We start from the raw sequence: 21,294 nt of genomic DNA on the forward strand, positions 1-21,294 counted from the left end.
TCCTCCTGGGGCTCATATTTGGTGTAGTCTCCATTAACCCTTCCCCTTTTCCTATAGGACTAGCCACTCTTCTCTTCTTCCTTGCCCTTCCACCTTCAGCAACTACCTGCTGAGGCCCTTCTTCATTTTCCAACTCTGCAAACCTGTTCTTGAGCTCTATTTCTCCTTCACTAGCCCGTCTTTTCCTCTGCCTCGTTCTTTTAATCACATGCTTCCATTGACCACTTTCCTCACCCAGTCTCCCCTCAGACTTCCCCAGCCCTGCTTCCATCTGCAAGTCTGAGCTTTTCCCTTCAGATACCTCATGTCTTTGCTCCATCATCTGCTCAAACCCCTTCCTAAACTCAACCAGACTTTCCGCCTGCATCTCCAAACCTCGGATCTTTTCCTCCATCAGCTCTATCAGACGGCATTTCATGCAGACAAAACTCTTACCAGGTACCCCCTCCAGGATCATGTACATACCGCAGCTTCCACATCCAGTCATCTTCATTGTGTCTTTCACGACATGGGTCACTCCGATTGCTGCCTCTGTATCTGTCACAGCCTTCCCACCTAAACCCTGTTAATGTGGGAGACACAAACGACACCAAAACACCACCCCCCACAGCAAAACCAAACCCCAAAAAAGCACCACAACACAAACTCCCCGTACAAACTCCCACTCAAACTCCCTTGTTTACAGCTCTGTTTGCTAGCTCCTGTACCGCTACAGCTGTCTGTGCCGCTGGCTGGCTGCCTTTATAGGACCCCTAGTCAGAGAAGCCCCGCCCCGGAGCTCCAGCCCCCGCTCCTGCCCCGGCAGTTTAAATCCCCGCTGAAGCCCTGATGCCGAAGCCCTAGAGTAACGGCCACGGGGCTCCGGAGGGGATTTAAAGGGCTGGGGTGGTAGCGGCTGCTGGAGCCCCGGGGCCCTTTAAATTCCCAAAGGAGCCCGGCCGCCGCTACCCCAGGGCTCAGGAGGGGATTTAAAGGACTCGGGGCTCCAGCAGCCCTACCACAGGGGAGCCCCAGGCCCTTTAAAGCTCTGCCAGAGCCCCGGGGTAGCAGTGGCAGCCGGGAGCCCCAGGGCTCCTCAGTGATTTAAAGGGCCTGGGGCTCCACTGCGGTAGAATTTAAGGCCATGCCTCTTCCGGTTGAGGCCACGCCCCTTGCACAGGACTCCGGCGTACCGGTAAGTCCTTTGACTTACTTTCATGCCTGCCTACAGGTACTTAAAGAAGTCAACAGGAGCTAGCTTAAGTGCCTTTGAAAACACCATCGAGGTGGTTAGTCCAACTAGAGTGTAAATTTAAATTATTATGAAGATGCCTGGAGCATCTACATAGGCCTTCCTTTATTAAATCTTAACAAACAAGAACTGTACAAAGGACAGTAAAACTATACGTATTATTGTCCTTTCAAATATATGTGGTTTCTTGCTGTCAGTGTAGCTTGTGATTCATTAATGAAAAGAAACTTAAATGAGGAGGATATGTGTTGGCGTTCCATTTATCCTGTCTTACAAATGGACAGTGTTTGCTATCGCACACTGTATTCAGAGGTACACATCACAAATAAGACAAATGGCACTTTTGCTGGTAGTTGCAGAAGGGAGAGAAAGGAGGGGATCCGGACACTGAACGACACCACTTTGTCACCCCTGCAGATAACGGGCCACATTTTAAAAAAGCATTTCTTAAAATATTTTTGAGGAAGAAGTCTGAGAAAACATTGGGGGAGGGGATGCTAGATTTTACTCATCATGGATGAAAAGTTAAAGGGAACAGTCAGCCATCTTAAGAACCATTATTTCTTATACAAACAGCCGTTAAATGTTTGCAGTATGTTTAGGTCTGATTCGAGTTTAAATTAAGAGCTAGCATGTGCATTTTAAGTACAGATCATAGTAGGGAGATATGTAGAGTCCCCCTCCCCCTAGAATACCATCCCTCAGCAGTACCAGAAGACATTGTGCCTCCCAGAGAAACCTAGCTGTGTGCATGAAAATAAATTGCTACACTCCTTTAAAGGGTTGGGCTCATCCCCACCCCACCACATGGCCAGCCAAATACTGGCCAGACCATGGGGGAGTTGGAGATATGGCTTTTCTAACTCGCCATCCCTTTCTAGTGTGATGCTACTCCTGGCAGGAAAGCTCATCTGTATCATTCCCTGAGCACATTCATAATTCTGGCTATCCCTTATATGGGCAGCACAAGGGGATTCTTTTGTCCCTCCCCCCATGCATAGGTATATTACAGTTAGCAACAATCTAGTCCTAAATCAGTATTAACTGCACTGAAGTCAACTGAATTACAACAGTGCAATACCAGTTGGAGAATCTGGTTTGTCAGTTTTAGCACCTTTCACATGTTTGTGGGATATTACGTTAGCCTTTTTAGTCTTGCTATTTAAAGCAGTTTTGCAAGGGTACAAAATGCCTTATATCATTCATCAAGAACTCTATATAAAACATGCAGAGAAGATGTGAAAAACTTCCACTACACATTTCATTATCTTTAAGAAACAGAACATGCTACCATAAAGAGGCATGACACATCACCATGGGAAGTTTCAAACAGCATATTTTATGGAAGGTGAATATTTTGCATTACAGAAAAAACAAAGGTTTAATTTTATTCCAGTATTTCCTGCCATCCTACCAGCTGAAGGGTAGAGCCACCTCCACATGCAGTATTTGGGAAGCTTAGAATGTCATAGAAATTATCACTACAGCAATAACTGTCTAATGGTGAAGAGGAAACATTACAGGGAATCAAAACCAATCCTTTTGTTGCTGGAAATGATCATTAGCTTTCCCTCTATTTTGGGGCTTTTATTTTTTTCTTATGGAAATCCTCAAAACATAATTCATTCTATTTTTTAAAAAAATCTGAATAGGAATAACATGAAAATTGAATTACATAAACCATTCACTTGTCTCAATTTTATTAGAGAAAATTGAGACTTGGGGAAACATTTTGATCATGAGTGTATGAAAATTAAATCCCCAACTCCATTTATTTTTAGTGGAACCTGTGTGCCTAATTCCTCTGGAAGGGTCACATTGATAATGTAATCCTTCAAATTGGTGTGCTATTTCCCACTGTGGTAATAGCTAGATTATCTCAGAGTTAGACCTAAGCCTACAAGTTTGGATATATATTGATACGTCTCAGAAATGGAAAGATCAGATCTAGCATTTCAGTTTGGGTCCATCCTTAGAACATACCAAATAGCTCTGGATTCTCAATTAAGGCTAGAGCAAAAGGGCCCAGTATGTGCGCTATGCTTTTTTATGAACAGAAGATGTACTATTTGATACAATTTATAGAAAATACCCTCCTCATCTCTGAGATTCATCTGCTTTTCGCACAGCAAAATCCTGCACAAAGTAGTGTCCCAGGCTTCTGGGGCACAACTTGAATTAATGCACTCAGAACCAAATTCTTTTCCCAGCGTCCAGCCTGAGTGCTGAGTAGATGCACAGCTGAGGAGAAAGGAATCTTCCCACCCAACTTGTGGAGCAGCTGTGGATCCATTCTGCAGAAGTTACTTAAGCCAATGCTTAAGTATTCACTCAAAGGGTGCAGGATATGTTCTGCTGTTCTCTGCAGAGTACCTTCCAACTGTCTTTTCCCTAGTCTGCCCCCATATGATGCCTCCTAGGAAGCACGTACACCTTATTCTTCCTCTCCATTTCAAACTGTTCAGGAAGGACAGGCAGGACAGAAAAGGTGGGGGAGTTGCACAGTATGTAAGAGAGCAGTATGACTGCTCAGAGGTCCGGTATGAAACTGCAGAAAAACCTGAGAGTCTCTGGATTAAGTTTAGAAGTGTGAGCAACAACGGTGATGTCATGGTGGGAGTCTGCTATAGACCACCGGACCAGGGGGATGAGGTGGACAAGGCTTTCTTCCAGCAACTAACAGAAGTTACTAGATCGCAGGCCCTGGTTCTCATGGGAGACTTCAATCACCCTGATATCTGCTGGGAGAGCAATACAGCGGTGCACAGACAATCCAGGAAGTTTTTGGAAAGTGTAGGGGACAATTTCCTGGTGCAAGTGCTGGAGGAACCAACTAGGGGCAGAGCTCTTCTTGACCTGCTGCTCACAAACCGGGAAGAATTAGTAGGGGAAGCAAAAGTGGATCATCAGGAGGCAGTGACCATGAGATGGTTGAGTTCAGGATCCTGACACAAGGAAGAAAGGAGAGCAGCAGAATATGGACCCTGGACTTCAGAAAAGCAGACTTTGACTCCCTCAGGGAACTGATGGGCACGATCCCCTGGGAGAATAACATGAGGGGGAAAGGAATCCAGGAGAGCTGGCTGTATTTTAAAGAATCCTTATTGAGGTTACAGGGACAAACCATCCCGATGTGTAGAAAGAATAGTAAATATGGCAGGCGACCAGCTTGGTTTAACAGTGAAATCCTTGCTGATCTTAAATACAAAAAAGAAGCTTACAAGAAGTGGAAGATTGGACAAATGACGAGGGATAAGTATAAAAATATTGCTCGGGCATGCAGGAGTGATATCAAGAAGGCCAAATCACGCCTGGAGTTGCAGCTAGCAAGAGATGTTAAGAGTAACAAGAAGGGTTTCTTCAGGTATGTTAGCAACAAGAAGAAAGTCAAGGAAAGTGTGGGCCCCTTACTGAATGAGGGAGGCAACCTAGTGACAGAGGATGTGGAAAAAGCTAATATACTCAATGCTTTTTTTGCCTCTGTCTTCACGAACAAGGTCAGCTCCCAGGCTACTGCACTGGGCAGCACAGCATGGGGAGGAGGTGACCAGCCCTCTGTGAAGAAAGAAGTGGTTCGGGACTATTTAGAAAAGCTGGACGTGCACAAGTCCATGGGGCCGGATGCGTTGCATCCGAGAGTGATAAAGGAGTTGGCGGATGTGATTGCAGAGCCATTGGCCATTATCTTTGAAAACTCATGGCGATTGGGGGAAGTCCTGGACGACTGGAAAAAGGCTAATGTAGTGCCCATCTTTAAAAAAGGGAAGAAGGAGGATCCTGGGAACTACAGGCCAGTCAGCCTCACCTCAGTCCCTGGAAAAATCATGGAGCAGGTCCTCAAGGAATCAATTCTGAAGCACTTAGAGGAGAGGAAAGTGATCAGGAACAGTCAGCATGGATTCACCAACGGCAAGTCATGCCTGACTAATCTAATTGCCTTCTATGACAAGATAACTGGTTCTGTGGATGAAGGGAAAGCAGTGGACATGTTATTCCTTGACTTTAGCAAAGCTTTTGACATGGTCTCCCACAGTATTTTTGCCAGGAAGTTAAAGTAGTATGGGCTGGATGAATGGACTATAAAGGTGGATAGAAAGCTGGCTAGATTGTCGGGCTCAACGGGTAGTGATCAATGGCTCCATGTTTAGATGGCAGCCGGTATCATGCGGAGTGCCCCAAGGGTCGGTCCTGGGGCTGGTTTTGTTCAATATCTTCATTAATGATCTGGAGGATGGCATGGATTGCACCCTCAGCAAGTTTGCAGATGACACTAAACTGGAAGGAGAGGTAGATATGCTGGAGGGTAGGGATAGGATACAGAGGGACCTAGACAAATTAGAGGATTGGGCCAAAAGAAATCTGATGAGGTTCAACAAGGACAAGTGCAGAGTCCTGCACTTAGGACGGAAGAATCCCATGCACCGCTATAAACTAGAGACCGAATGGCTAGGCAGCAGTTCTGCAGAAAAGGACTTAGGAGTTACAGTGGACGAGAAGCTGGATATGAGTCAACAGTGTGCCCTTGTTGCCAAGAAGGCCAATGGCATTTTGGGATGTATAAGTAGGGGCACTGCCAGAAGATCGAGGGACGTGATCGTTCCCCTCTATTTGACATTGATGAGGCCTCATCTGGAGTACTGTGTCCAGTTTTGGGCTCCACACTACAAGAAGGATGTGGAAAAATTGGAAAGCATCCAGCAGAGGGCAACAAAAATGATTAGGGGTCTGGAACACATGACTTATGAGGAGAGGGAACTGGGATCGTTTAGTCTGTGGAAAAGAAGAATGAGGGGGGATTTGATAGCTGCTTTCAAATACCTGAAAGAGGATGGATCTAGACTGTTCTCAGTGGTAGCAGATGTCAGAACGAGGAGTAATGGTCTCAAGTTGCAGTGGGGGAGGTTTAGGTTCGATATTAGGAAAAACTTTTTCACTAGGTGGGTGGTGAAGCACTGGAATGCGTTACCAAGGGAGGTGGTGGAATCTCCTTCCTTAGAAGTTTTTAAGATCAGGCTTGACAAAGCCCTGGCTGGGATGATTTAGTTGGGGATTGGTCCTGCTTTGAGCAGGGGTTGGACTAGATGACCTCCTGAGGTCCCTTCCAACCCTGATATTCTATGATTCTATTATTCCTTTTATGTCCTTTTCTGTTGCAAACGTCATGAAGCAGGGACTTATATTTGACTTTAAGACTCAGTGTCAAAGTAAATAACTGTTTTATTGAAAAAAGAGTCCACCACATGTACATCTGCACAAGTACTCTCACTTTCTAACTCTCATTCCAGCATGCATTGGGGCCAGGGTAAAATCAGGAATAGATTCTTTTGGGAGGGAATCTCTTCCTGGTTACAAAATCCAGGATAGCATGGGCCATTTGGCAGGTGTGAAAGTTCAGCAGCTGTCGAAACAGACTGATAGCTACATTGAAGTTCCCTACTTGCATGTGAAGCATCATTTGCCCATCCACTGAACTATGTCCTTTAACTATAACACGAGGTTTTCTTTTTAAGTGACTCATGCTACTGTTTCTTTAGTAAACAATGACAGTAACTAAAGCCTTTATGTCTCCTCCAGGCAAAGAGCACACCCATAATAAAGTTGCAAAAAATATGGCCTAGACTTTAATTGGCTAGATTTGTACTTTTACAGTACATGATGAAATGTTACTGAATGAAAAAAAAAAAAAAAGAGGTAGTAAATTCTTGTTAGTGCACAGAAAATTACTGCAGCACTTAGTTTTAAATGCAATTCAAAGTAAAATGTTATTAATAAAAAGTCTTCTGACAGGAAAAGTTTATTTTAATATGTCATAATGTAACTTCTATTTTTTTTGAGTAAGCGGAGCTATCTCTGCTTAGCAGGAAATAACTAAGGCTGGAGAGAAAGTTGAAAATTGGGATGGTAATGTTGGAGATACGGGTTTAAATCCAGAGCTCAGAAATATCAGAATTAACTGTTGCTCTCAAAGGAGGCTCACCAATAAGCAGAGGATTGGGGAGGAAGGGGTGGGGAAAGGAAGAAGGTTTATAATACAACTGTGACCATTTCATGCCTAAAAAAATTACTTGCTTTGGAGGTATTTTGGCTTAGTTTATCAAATATCTAATTATACATATCATTTTGGTAAATAGATAAAATGGAAAGGAACAAAAATTAAAATCTGAATCTATGGCAACAGGTGTCCAAAATAGAATAACTTAATCTTTGATTTAGAGCCAGCCAGCAAGTTAACTGAGCAATTCCACCCTTTAAAAATGGATTTGGATGCACTCCTAGTGGCATCTACACTGAATGTTACCATTCTGCAGGCCTAAACATTTTTTCAGATTACCTATATATTGAGAATATGATCTTAGACCTGAGATCTGTTCTTAGGTACACACACATGCATAGGCCATGGTTAATCTTACAGATCACACAGAGGTACATATATGTTGGCATATAAAAATAGGATTGAACTAGAAGATTTTGTAGTCCTCAGAGCAATTCTCCTTCATTTGGAAACATCTGAATCATGGGAAGAACTGAGCCTTTCAAGATATAGTCACATTCTGAGGAACTTCCCTTTGAAAAAATATTTCCCTTGTCACGACCAAGATGATTTATACAACTGCAGACCTCATGTTCTCCCACTGCTGTTTTTATAAACCTGATATCTGGATTTCAGAGGAAGTGGCCAACACGGTTTTTTGTTTGGTTGGGTTTATATAGAGTAATTCAGGTGAGGAAGGGCTAGAATTGAAGTATCCAGAGAATACTGGTAACTGTACCCTGTGGGTTGTAAAATAATAATAATAAAAATATTGAAAATTGTACAGCCCAGAAAAACTGATGGGTGGGACCAAATGATAACAATTAGAAAATTGTTTATAATACACCACTTCCTTTGTGCCTCCCTCTGAAGGATATCGAAGTGCTTTACACGTATTAATAAATTAGTGGCTGAATACACTTCTTCTAAGGCACTTAGTACATCCTGGTGAAATAAATGGATCATCCTTTTTGTTTTGCAGAACATCTTTATACACTCCAGATTGGTCTCTGCTCTTATTTACCACAGCAGAAGTCAAACCACCCCATAGCCAAATTTTGATCTTGCTTACATTGGTGCAAAGCTGGAATAACCCCATTAGCATAGAGTCACTTCAGACTCTATGCTCTCTAACATAGTAAAAGCAGAGTTTGGCCAAATTGTCTGACCATTCTTTGGTGCACCTGCATAACTCCACTCTCTCTCCATTTGTTTGGGAGGCAGTTGCATGTCTCTTCCTCTTATTACATAATGCTGGTAATAAACAAAACTCTCTTTCTCTTCAAGTCAGTACTCAGTAACAACTTATGGTTGGAGAACCATTTTTCTAAGGGTTTGGGAAACACTGTTCAAAGAATATTAGAAGACATCTTTTTTATAGCTTGACCCTTTTCCCCAGCCCTGTTGAAATATACACTTCCAGCCAGACACAATTTGACCCATAACATGAAGTCCTGTGAATCAGGACATTTAATAAATCATAAGTGACTATTTGGCTATATCTGCCTCATTTTCAAGCACCATGAATTTCTCCTAAGTGGACATAAATTGTCATGTTAAAAAGATTGCTCTCTCCTTTGGTACTTTATTACAGCAGATCATGAGACCCCCTCGTAACCAGATTTTTCCTGGGGAAAAAAAAAAACAGTTTATTACGTTATGTTTGCTATTCATTGTAGTGTACTTATACCATGTCATTTAAACTGTACTCACTCTGAGGAATTAAGCCAGGATATTTGTGTTTCAATACTGATAATTAATTTCATTGCCAGATGTTAAAAGGATATAGGAAATGAACAATTGAAAGAAGACTGAAGCTGTGTGTATCTGGTTTACTTTACCGTTGTTAAGATCTTCCTTATCCACATATCAGACGCTTGTAAAACACATTGTCTAAGCTTCTGAGAAATAACTTTCAATGTACCTAAGTATTTTTCTAAGATTCCCGTTATTTCTGGGCAGTTGACAGCTCTAGTTTTTTTGCAGTTAAGGAACAAACAAAGCAGCCTCAAGCAACATCATTTTTTTAGACAAATTACCTTTCTAGAACTCCAAAGAAGTAATCTCAATCAGACACAGGATGATCTATTGTCCTCTCATTCAAGTGCGCCACTTCCATTACAGCAAATCAAGAGAATACACCTCCTGGTATTTAGATCAAAAGCACCTCAAAGCTGGCCCTGTATAGAATAGAGGGATGTTTTACATAGGTGAAAATACAACACATGAAAAGAAAGAGTGGTTATGTACATTTTACTGAAAGGAAATAACCATGTATTAGCTTAGGGTGCAGATTTTAACCAGTGTTACGCTGGTGTAACTCCAGTCCACTGAATTCAATGCAGTTACTCCTCCTGACTTACACCAGCATGAGCTTGGAATCAGGACTTAGGTCTATAATGTCAGCATTAGAATACACAGAGCGATTACAGTTGTGGCACTAGATTTCATTGTGGAGAGTTTATCAATTAAATGGAAAAGTCATCCAACTAATTGGGAGCATCAAATTAGGGGTATCAGACATTCCTAATTGTATATACAAGTTTGATTTAAAGCCTCCTAATCTATTTATATCTGCAGAATTCCAACACCTGTAAAATATGAATACCCTAGCTCAGCAATACAATAGACATAAATATTTGTAATAATGTGGTTTTGTATTGAAAACACCAGTTATTTCATCTCACAAGCCCCAGATTTTCTTCATGTTTGTCCATACAGCTTCTTCACAATCCCTTGTAAGGGTGAGGTAATCAGAACCTCAACTGCATATCACACCAAATTGCATTGCAACACACCGCAAAAAAAAAAAAAAAAAAAAATTGAGTAAACCTAACATTTACCTTGAGAAAACATTCCCTGGAAAATAAGACTATCACTTTCTGCATTTCCCAGTTTTCCCACCTTGGTCCTGATGTTCTATCACAACAGCTAGCTGAAAGAAATCTATTTCCTTTCTTTTCATTTATGAAGCGAACAAAGCATATTCAGTTCCCATAGACTGACACTTATTCTCAATGCCCTAGAGTAACTGCCCTTTTCATGCACAGTTTGTCTTGGTCCAGAGCCAGAGAAAACACTTACCATTTAAGTTCATTTCTCAAAATATTTTCACATTCTTTTCCAGGATATTAAAAGAACCCAAAACAAAACACTGAGTAGTGTTCTATTAATACTATAGGTTCCTTGTTCCTGGTAGGATTGGAAGATGTCTGTGAATAAATCAAAATATAGGCTATTTTACCTAGCCTTATGACTTGAATAAATTATTTTGTTCTATACAACTGTACATGAAGTGCATGGTGCATTACTTTTAGGTAACATCAGCACTCACAACCCTCTTTATCCCCGTGTTCTATTACATCATTTGAGAAGGCATAATATAGGGTATGTCTACATTGGAGCTGGAGGTATAATTTCTGATTGAGTTTGTGCGGTTAAAAAAAAAAGTAAATAAAATAGAAGTGTATCTGTGGTGGCACAAACAGCCAGATGGGTTAGCCGCCCCAAATACAATCCCATCCCCTAGGCTGTCCTGCTGTACATGCCCCACAGCTACACGTCTATTTTTAGCTCACTAGCTTGTTCAAACATAGAACGGGTATTTCTACCCAAACTGGAAATTACACCTCTTGCTCCAATGTAGACATATCTTTAGGGTCTGATCTAAAGATTAGCGTAACCATCCTTTAAATTCCCTTTAGCCTCATACCTATTGATACAACCTAATTTATGTTGGATTGTATCTTTCAGGTTTGGTTATATCTGTTACAAAATGATACCCCACACTGGTAATATTGTTGCCTCTTGGCCTGAGTGGTTAACCATTATTCAGGGCCTTGCCAGGGTGTTTCCAGTAGATGGGAAAAATTGATTATATAAGTCAGGTGTTTCTTTGGTGCTTCAATGTTTATTTTTAAAAAAACAAAACAAAACCTTCTTTCCCTGAACTTAGCAGAAACAAACAACAGTAGGTAGTTTCTCTGCTCACAATTTCCAAGTCTGCCTTTCCAGAGAGTCCAAGGAGCTGTCTCTCTACTCCCTTTCAGGAGCATCCCCATGAATGATTCTCTCATTGTCTGCTGTTTCTCTCTCAGGTTTCTGGATGCTTTCTGCTTCTGACACACTGACACACAGCAGCAACCAATCAGTGTTCCAGCCCCTATATTTGCAATCAGTCCCCACAGAAACCCCCGTGGCTCTCATGACTTAGCGTCTCCTCAGGATTTGCCATACTGGCCAGTGCCTTGGGAGGTGCCTTCTATTGTTTCAGCTATCACTACATAAAGGGACATTTAATTGCTTTTTCACTTAGCCTGAAATGAAGGATGCTTGGTACACCCCCAACTTTATCTGTGATTGATGACAGCCATTAACACCATCCAGCATAACAATATCATGTTTGTGCAATATAGAAATCATTCATTATATTGCTTTAGCCTTTTTTCCCCAGTAATCTGTATTCACCTTGGCTGGCCATGCTAACTACGTATGGTTTAGAGTAAAATTATCTGCTACTTATAGTCACTAAATTTTACAAATGTAACCCATCTCAACTAAACAGCACTTTTCTCCCATCTGAACATAAAATATTCAGCAAGTATTTATTAAATGAGTTATCTAAATATGAATAGCTGGGATTATCTTGTCACCACTTCATAGAAGGTAGGAGAAAAAAATTAAGACACTAAGAAGAAAGAGAAATTAAACACTTCCTAACTCTATAGAGTGTTCTCTAATTACTCTCTCAGGCCAATAAGTGGTACATAAAATTGCCAGTAGGTTGTAAAAGTACTCATCAATGACACAAATGAGAAACCAAATTCTGTTCTCTATTACACTGATGTAAACCTGTAGTAATTCTGTTGCCTTCATTAGAGAGTTATTCTGGGGAGGCTGTCTACTCATCATACAGTCTCAAAAATGAGCAATAGTGCACTTTTCAATCCCTTTCCATAGCTTTGCTTTGGGGATCTACCACTGAAGTGAAAAAATGTATAAGAATCTATAGGTTCACAAATTTCTTCATTTTCTCAATTTCTAAATTGTCAAATATTTTCATCTAATACTAAGTGCTGTTACTACTGTTTTTATATCAATAATTGTGCCTTCTTGTAATTATATTGTCTTTTAATCATCAAGAAAATAGTACCTTGAGTAATAAAAATAAACTTTTTATGTTTTGTTTGCTACTGAAAGAAATAGAGAATTATTTCATTTTTTCATTTGGATCAATCAGTCTTCTATAGCTCTGAAAAGGCCCATCATCGGCATAATTTCCACTGCTTTTTTATTCTTCATTATATACAACTATTAAGGAAAATGCAGGACACACATTGTATCAAAGAATGCAGTGTGGAAAGTAAACTGTTCTGTTGTATGTCGGTTGTGAGGATGATTGGATATTCTTCAGTGATAATACTGTTGTCAACTAAGTTAGCAAGTTTTTAATGTAACGCCTTACAAATAGAAAGATGGGAAGAGTTTCAAGTGTGCCCAAGGGATTTAGGAGAATAAATCAGTGGGATTTGTGCTCTTAATCTCTTAAGTAATTTTGAAAATCTCCCTCAAATTTTACAGGATGCAAAAATTAAGAGTTAATTTTGGTGAAGTGTCCTAGTTTATAGTCTAGTCTGCCATAGAAAAGGTATGCTGATATAGCTATACCTACAAACCATCTGATATAGTGACAGCTTCTATGGAGAAAAATGAGCTTTTGACAGTATAGCTGATCCTAGTTCCTTGAACAAAAAAAAGCTATATTAATAAATATCCTTTTCCCCCACTATAACTGTCCACTAGGGCTTCTGCCAGTATAACAGTGTCATTAAAAAAATTATACCCCTAACATTACTATATCAGCAAAACTTTCTACACATAGACCTGATAAAAGATTGGTATTGAGAGCTCATTTTTAGTGGACCTTGCAGCAGCTTTTCAAAACTGAGAGTCATTACAGAGTGGCTTTTGTATGTTATGGATACTAAATACAGCAGAAATCCTGAAGGATATATCCTATCTCTCGTTATTAATGTACATATAAGGTTTCTTGCTGAGATAAGTTCTAAACATGGGGTAAAGTCCAGCTGCTAGCAAGATTTCCTCAGTGAGACAATATTCATTCTTCTTTAGCATCCTGCTCATTGAGAAACAGTGACTCAGGTTAAGAGCCCTGATGTGATACATGATCATACCCTTGCCAGGGCAAGCCACGTGTTGCGACATGCTATCTTTTTTTCTTGTTGTGTAACGTGCAGACTGCACCTTTTATTTATGCCATTATTGCATCATAACAACAATATGTGTGCTGCTGACCGTGAGGTAAAATTATTGTTAATCCTCCATTTGTTACTGCGTAAATATCCTGACATTCCTTTCATGGAGGTGGTTGTCTAAACAGCTAGGTTAGTCATAGGAGCAGAAACCAGCATTGCTATATTTGTGACACATGTACAGATAAGATAGGAAATTACTTGTAATCTTCAGTTGTGACTGTAACACTGCACAGATAAGGATTCACAAGGTAATTCCATCTAGTCCTCAACAACACAAAACATGATAGGTAAACGTCAGGGACTGAAGATGGGCTGTGCAAATGGGGAAAACTTCAGAGCGCTGCTGAGGGTGCAGACGAAGAATGTACCCATAAACCAAGAGAAGTTGAGTTTGGTACTTTTGTCAAGGTTTTTCCCTCTCCCCTTCCCCTTCTGAATGGCTGATGCCAAAGCTGCAAATTAGTAATTTAAAAATCACTAAGTACACTTCACTTTTTCCTCAGCTCACTGTACTAACCAAATAAGATGTTCCAGAGCTACATATTTTCCCCTCACAATTTGCATGTTTCAGCTTTATGACCCCTCCTAGTGAAGGATGCTTCAATCTGACACTTGCAAAAAGTTCCATTTACAATAGAAAACCATCCACTTGCTCTCTGGATACTTTTGTACTACCTGCTACATTTCTGGGCTTTTAATTTATTGTAACACACTTCACCAGACTACTTTCACATGAAAACATGCTTTTTGCCACAACATCTTTTAGATTAAAGGTAGCTGTGATTTAGAGTAAAAATAGTCCTTCCTTCCTTGTGTGGTTTGTATACATGTACAATCTATAATAAATTTGCTAATTTGGTTTAATCCAAACTCTACATACTCAGCTAGAATGCTTTGATTTCCAAACTTGAAAAACCTCTTCAGATCTGTTCCCCTGCTGTCATAGTTTCCTTTGGTTACCTCCTGAAGAAAGCCTCTCTGAGATTTGAAACATTTTACAGTGTGCTTTGCAATGCCTAATTCTTCATTTTATTAATACCAATAATATAATTCATTTGAGTGCTCTGCAGTATTTTGATAAGATTCCATGGGGGTTTATCCTTTTCCAGCTCTACTAAAATGTTCAGAGAATGAAACACTGGGGGCTGAAATAGATGGCCTGCTGACCATTTGTACCCAAAAAGATTAGACTGTACAGATCAAGACTGTTCTACAGACATGTTTTCTGAAAGAAAGATCCCTACAGTGCTCCCTCATTAACTTCTAAACACTTCAGATTGAGCAACTGGGCAGGGGATTCAGTTCCTTGATATGACCGAAAAATACCTAAGACATAATATAACACACAGCCACAGGTATTACAAGGGGCAGAGGCTGTTGATTGATGTTCACACTGTTAATTAAGCTAGTTTTAACAGATTTATTTGAAGACATTTCTAACTTTCTAGGTGAGTAAAACAGGAAATTAGAAATAAAAGTGACATGAAGGAAAACTATTCAGACTAAGTCTCCTTTGATTTCACCAAAAGGAGGCACAGAACCACTGTAATAAGCACCGAACAAAGAGACCAAAAGGATTATTTTAAATGCATGCTGAAAATAAAACTGAGCTATGACATTTCAGCCTCCAGGAATTTGCTGTCAAGGAAAAGTTATAATTAGTGAGGTTTGGCATATGTGCGGTATTAATGACAATTGTTAGACTGGAGGATATACAGTTATGTTAGAAGGGGCTTAAAAAGGCATCCCCAAGAACAAAAAACACTTTCTGGAGTTTCTCAAATAAATTTTTTTGGCTTTTCAAAATTCCAAAGTGCATTTTTTGATTATCATAGTTTTGTGACAAGCTCTGGAACTGGTCGAAAAATCTGAAATATTTTGGAAAAGTTTTATATAATCAAAAATTGACTTTGATGAAACAATTAATCAGAAACTTGAGATTCAAAAAATGTCAACCATCTCTAATTATGCAGCATTTGAGGATAATGAATTAGCACTCTGCCTTGGACTCCCTCCTGATTATTAGGAGTTGGAGACCATGCTTCATGTCCTCACAAAGGCAATTTTCCCTGGTTTTCAATGAGAACCTCCTTCATTTGACTTTATGGAGAAATCCTGGCCATAGTGATGTCAAGAGCAAAGTTCCCAGTGATTTCAGAGGGGCCAGGCTTTCACCAGACTTTATATTATAAGAGGTAATGATCTTCATATGGGGAATAAATAGGCAAACTTACAGATGTCAATACAAACTTTAAAAGGATAAACTCAATTAGGAGAGCTCAGTAATTTCCTATATTTTATTTATTTATACTGAATGTAGTTGGTACCTATTATATAGGTGAACTAGTTATTTTACCTAAGGGGAAAAATATAAATCATACTTGTAAAACGCTATTTTTCTGGCTTACTTCACTAGTGTTATGTTTAGATGTATTGCCTACCCCCTTGAGTGAGGAGCATTTATCGTAACTTGAAGACATGAGGGTTTGGTTCTTGTGGAATAATACTAATACTACTACTGAGCAGGAGCCATCTATACTTCAGAAGAATATAGAGGTAAAAATCAAATTTTGTTTGACACCTTGATTGTTCCTGGAGGCTACAAATCTGATGGCATTTGATTGGAACCACATCAACAGAAATTGTTGAGGGTTGTGCTTGGGAGAACAGGTGGAATATGGCAATTTCAAGCGTTTCTAGGACATGGCAGGGAATAAATACACTTTGCAAACCTTGACAGGTGCTTCAAAGAGATAACTGTAATTACTTCAGTCTCAAGCACTCTTCACATATGAAAGAAAATGTGGTCATTCATTGGCATCATGACAAATTGTCAGCTCTTTAGCACTAGTTTCAGGGAGTCCAGTGTTCAGGAACTGCCTAGGCTTTTTACTCATTGTGCCAATGGAGAGCCTTCATGTGAGAATCAAAGTTTAGAAGGATGGTGCATGTCTTGTTAAGAGCTGACTGCTTACACAGGAACTGATCCCTCAGGACAATAAAGCATCTTCAGCTCCCACTGCAGTTAATAGGTGCTGAGGCTGTTTAGCCTAACAATGAAGGAGCTCAGGAGCCATATCACGTGAATGGACTCTTATAGATATAAAAATTACAGCTTCAAAGATTCATACAGCCAGCTAAAGGTCATGGTGCACCAGGGTCAATTGAAGGGTACCAGGAAGAGGCTCAGATCCTGCATTGCAGGGAGCTGTGCTCAGTGCAATTTAGGATACAGGACTAAGCTATCTTTGCAACCCCATATCCTAGGGCTGTTGTGTGTGCCAGTCAGCAATCTGAATTTGAGTATCCTGAAGACACTCCTTTATGCCAGCTGCTTATGGCCCCAGGGGGTCATTTGGCAACTGGGATGTAGGGATACCATGGCTATGCACCCTTTTCCTCCTTTCCCTGCATTAGAATATAGAGGTAGTAGCAATATTACAATCACTGTAGCAGCTCTATGTCACCCATGAAACCTTGTAAGCAGGAGGAATCTGAAATTATCTAGTTAAGCCTGATTTAGGGCTGGACTTTTTTGGAGGAGCTGGGGAGAGTGGCAGAAAGCAGCTGGGCTCCACTAGGGTCATGGGGGGAGGAGAGAAGAGGAATGTTTATCTCAAAACAAGGAAATTCCATGTACAGCAATTCTGTCTAAGGCTCTCCTCCCACACATAGTGAATAATCTTGAAAGAAATAAAGGGAAATAAACCATACCATGATTTACTATAACTAAGCTGAATTGCTTCTTTGAGTACTTCACCTTGTTAATTATCACTATCTTTGAAACAGTCCAGACTGACTTCTTATGTCCAGGTATATTAACATGTTAATATAGTAATAGACAGAAGTAACCCTTTCATGCCTGTGTCCTCCAACATTTTTAGCATATCAGGTTTTTCTAAGAAAAAAAAAAACACAAATTAAAGCTCCTGCTTTTCAAAAAGAAATTCACTAAGACCATCTTGCTTCATAGTGTAACAAGCAAACAACCATGAACTTCTTGTTGTTAAGCAAATAAACAAATCTGAATTTGATGTTCTGATGCCAACTTTCCTTGCCATCATTTTACGCTAGTATACCTCCGCTGATTTCATTGAATGATTCTTGTCTTACACCAACATGAGAACAGAATCAGACCCTAACTCTCATTTCAATGTTTGTTTAAGCATTTTTTCTTAATTTAAAAGTGACTATTAAAATGGCCTTGCATAGCTTTGTATCTATTTTTCCTATCTCTCTCTCTCAATTACTTCCGTATAAAGTTTGTAAGGCAAAATAATGCCATTCCCCCCTCATGTTCTCGCACTACCAGCTTGACATGGGATCTGAGAGTTAATCTGTATTCTATCAGTATGGTCTGTATAACCACCGATAATGGAACTCAGCTGACAATCTGACTGCCAATGCACAAAGCAGAACAGAGTCCATCCGGCAGTAGTAAAAATCTACTATTTTTTGTCAAAAATGTGGGTAGGACTTGAGAAAACAGGAAGAATCAGGTGTTGAGAAGAATAAGAAAGTGAATAAATCATAATGCAAACCCAAACATTCATTGCGAGTCCAAACGCCCCAAAATTTATTTTTAAAATGTGGGATTTGGGGCCTTCTGATATTTTGAGACTTTAGAGGGAAGCTACCCACCCCCACTTTATATATGTGATCATTTCAAGTGCAAAATTAAACCATACTCAAAAATGCAAGACTCCCAGCTGACTTGGAGGGGATGCTGCTAAACTCTCCTAACCTCTGGTATGTGGGGACTGCAATTTAATCCCTCTCTATCTACCTCCTGCATTGCTGACCTGTTTCCTTCCCTCACAGTCTCCTTACTTCCATCACCCAATCTCTTTCCCTATTCATATTTTCCTTCATGCTCCCCCATAGCTATCTGTCCACCTATATTTTTTCCTCTCATAGCGTAACAAGCAAACAACCATGAACTTCTTGTTGTTAAGCAAATAAACAAATCTGAATTTGATGTTCTGATGCCAACTTTCCTTGCCATCATTTTACGCTAGTATACCTCCTCCTGATCCCCATATAGTCCTGTCTCCCTCTGGCAAACCATACCATTCCTTTGTCCCCCCTTTAGCCTACTTTATCTCCCAACAGGCCCCTGCAACTCCCCTTATTCTCCCTGCTGCTTCTCATGTTTCTTGTCCTTAATCTTACTGCAGCACTACATCTCCTCCCTGTGCTCCATATTCCCCTGTACACCCTTTAATCTCCCTGTTCCTGCCCACATCCTTCTAATTCCTCAAGGTTTCCTGTCCAGTTTCCTCAAACAGAGTTCAAGAGTTCTTTTCTGAGAGTGGTCGGTTTCAGTCATTTTGAAAAAAATAGGAGACGGTGATCACCTTCGCAAGGGGCAGACTCACTTTCACAGGCAAAGGAGCAAGAAAATAGTGGCCATCTTGACAGAGGACAGATTTAGACTTCCACAAGTAATGGGAGATGGTCACTATTCTGACTAAGGGCAAATTAACAAGTCTGATAGAACAGATCATGAGAAACACACAAACAAACCAACCCTATATCAACATAGCAAGACTCATAACAGAGCTATGAGAATTGGCAATTCTGATAGTAAGAAACTTAGGAAAAAAGAAGATAAATTTTAACTATTTGTTATTTAATTTTCTCTACTGTATTATTCACCAAAGTTATTCAGATATTTAGTCTACAGATTGTTTGAGACAGCCAGTTGTAAGCATTCAGTACTCAAAATTTTAGAAACATTTGTTAGTCTTGAATGAATGTAAGTCAGATGGGACTTTTTCTGTTCTCTTATTAGATAAACATAACACTAAGAGGTAGAGTTTTCAAATACTCATCATTATTCGTTCATACTTCGGTAATGAATTTATGGAAATAGAGAATATTTTCAGAAAGCAATGAACTCATTCACTAGAATATACATGACCGATGACATTTTCTCCTGCAAGAGAAAGCATGGTTTTGTGTTAAAACATTGGGCAGGGAAGCAGGGGATCTGGGTTCAGTTCCCAGCTCTAGAATAAATATTGTGTGATCTTAGGCAAGTTGCTTAATTTCTCCATGCCTCAATTTTCCATCTGTAAAGTAGCGAACATCCATTTGTTTGTCTTTTCTATTTAGATTGTAAAATCTTTGGAGCAAGGACTACATTCATGTTTTTGTACAGTGCTTAGCACCATGGGATGCTGATCTTTGTTTGAACCTGCAGGAAATACTGTAGCACAAACAATAATAGTGGGATCACATGAGGCTTTATACACCAAGATGTTTAGGATGGTGAAGCAGTTCACATATGCAGGAGAGCAAAAGAATGCATCTATGCCTACATTTGTGGAATTCAAGGATTTGTATCTTCACAACCTCCTTGTGTATCCATTCAGGTGCCATGGCTCGGTGAGTTGGCTCATTTGCCTAGGATGGCAACTATTTATTCTGCCCTTTCTGAGCAAGCCATATTAAACATCCAAGATATGCACATAGTATGTCTAAGGGTAGAAGACAACCCACAGTTCATGTAGCCATGCAGGTGATTATTTACAATAATTTTGAAAAGCCTAGCATGGCTTGAACTTAAACTAGTTTATTTCCTATGCTTTCTAGGACAAAGGATGGCTAGCAAGCCAGGAAGAGTTGATGAAATTTCTTGTCTACAATCTTGTCAGATAAATCAAATAAATTACACGAGCAAAAGGTTACACAAATTATTTAAACATCTGAGTGAAGTCTTCTGGGACCAATAAACATTTCTCAGAGATGAAACATAACAATAACTGTTTTATTTGTGGAGGTTATTCTGAGGTTCTGTTGGATTCTTTATGTATAAAACCAAAAATAAGTGATTCCTGCACGATAAGTATTTTTTTCTTTAGTTATAATATTTCACTAAAAACTAATGGCATTACAGCTGCAAACAATATAGTGGCCTGCATATAGTGAAGTGTAGAATGTTTACAGGAGCACAAAGATAAACATCTCTGGTTATATTTGCTAAAGTATTGACATGCTTGCATGAAAAAAGATATACACCATTAAGTATAAAACAGATTATAAGCTCCTTGGGGCAGAGTGTCTTTTTGTTGTGTATTTGTACAGCGTCCTGCACCACAGGGTTGTCACCTCTAAGAACTACCACAATACAAATAGTATATAGAATCTGGCCCATAGAATATTGCTGAAAAATAGGGGCCTGATTCTGCAACTTTTGCTCATGAAAGCATCGCCATGACTCTCAATTTGTGAAGGTTGCACAATCGAACCCTTGAAAGAAGAAATACGAAAAAATAAATGAACAAAGAACAGAGCCATGTAAAGTTCTATAGTATCCGCTATTCTGTTAGACATTTTCCCATGGTCTTGGATATAAATTGGAGAAAAAAATAGTATTGTGCTACTCTGTCACAAAATTATAGATTTAAAGCCACTAAAGTTCAAGATCTAGTAAATGAAACTATTTTTTCTTGTCATCCCTCAGGACCACAATGTTATTACATAAAGGAAACAGAGGAATAAGATGTATTGGCTCTACAGCTAATCCTCAAAAACTATTTATGTATTTTATAAAAACCAAATCATCCATCTTTTAAATGCATTGTTAAATGTAGTCTCTAAAATATATTTGCAATATTCCTGTTTTGTATAGCTCAGCAATATCTAACTTTCCTTTCCCCTCAAACTGTGTATCACCTTTATTTTTCTTTCATTTTGTTGCTTTTTGGTTACCTTCTTGGTTAAAATACCTCAATACAATATCAAAATATTAT

The 21,294-nt window shown here is 39.6% G+C and overlaps 1 long non-coding RNA gene across 1 annotated transcript in view; it reads right to left on the bottom strand.

Moving 5' to 3' along the window:
- Positions 1-8,133: 8,133 nt before the first annotated feature.
- LOC122464108 overlaps positions 8,134-21,294 on the bottom strand; it is a 50,231-nt gene continuing 37,070 nt past the window's right edge. Inside the window, exons 5-6 of the long non-coding RNA XR_006287992.1 lie at positions 9,302-9,442; positions 8,134-8,890 (exon numbers count right to left, since the gene is read on the bottom strand). This is a non-coding gene — a long non-coding RNA (uncharacterized LOC122464108). The remainder of the gene's footprint in view (positions 8,891-9,301; positions 9,443-21,294) is intronic.

Source organism: Chelonia mydas, chromosome 1 (assembly GCF_015237465.2).
Source record: "Chelonia mydas isolate rCheMyd1 chromosome 1, rCheMyd1.pri.v2, whole genome shotgun sequence".
Classification (NCBI taxonomy): Eukaryota; Metazoa; Chordata; order Testudines; family Cheloniidae; genus Chelonia; species Chelonia mydas.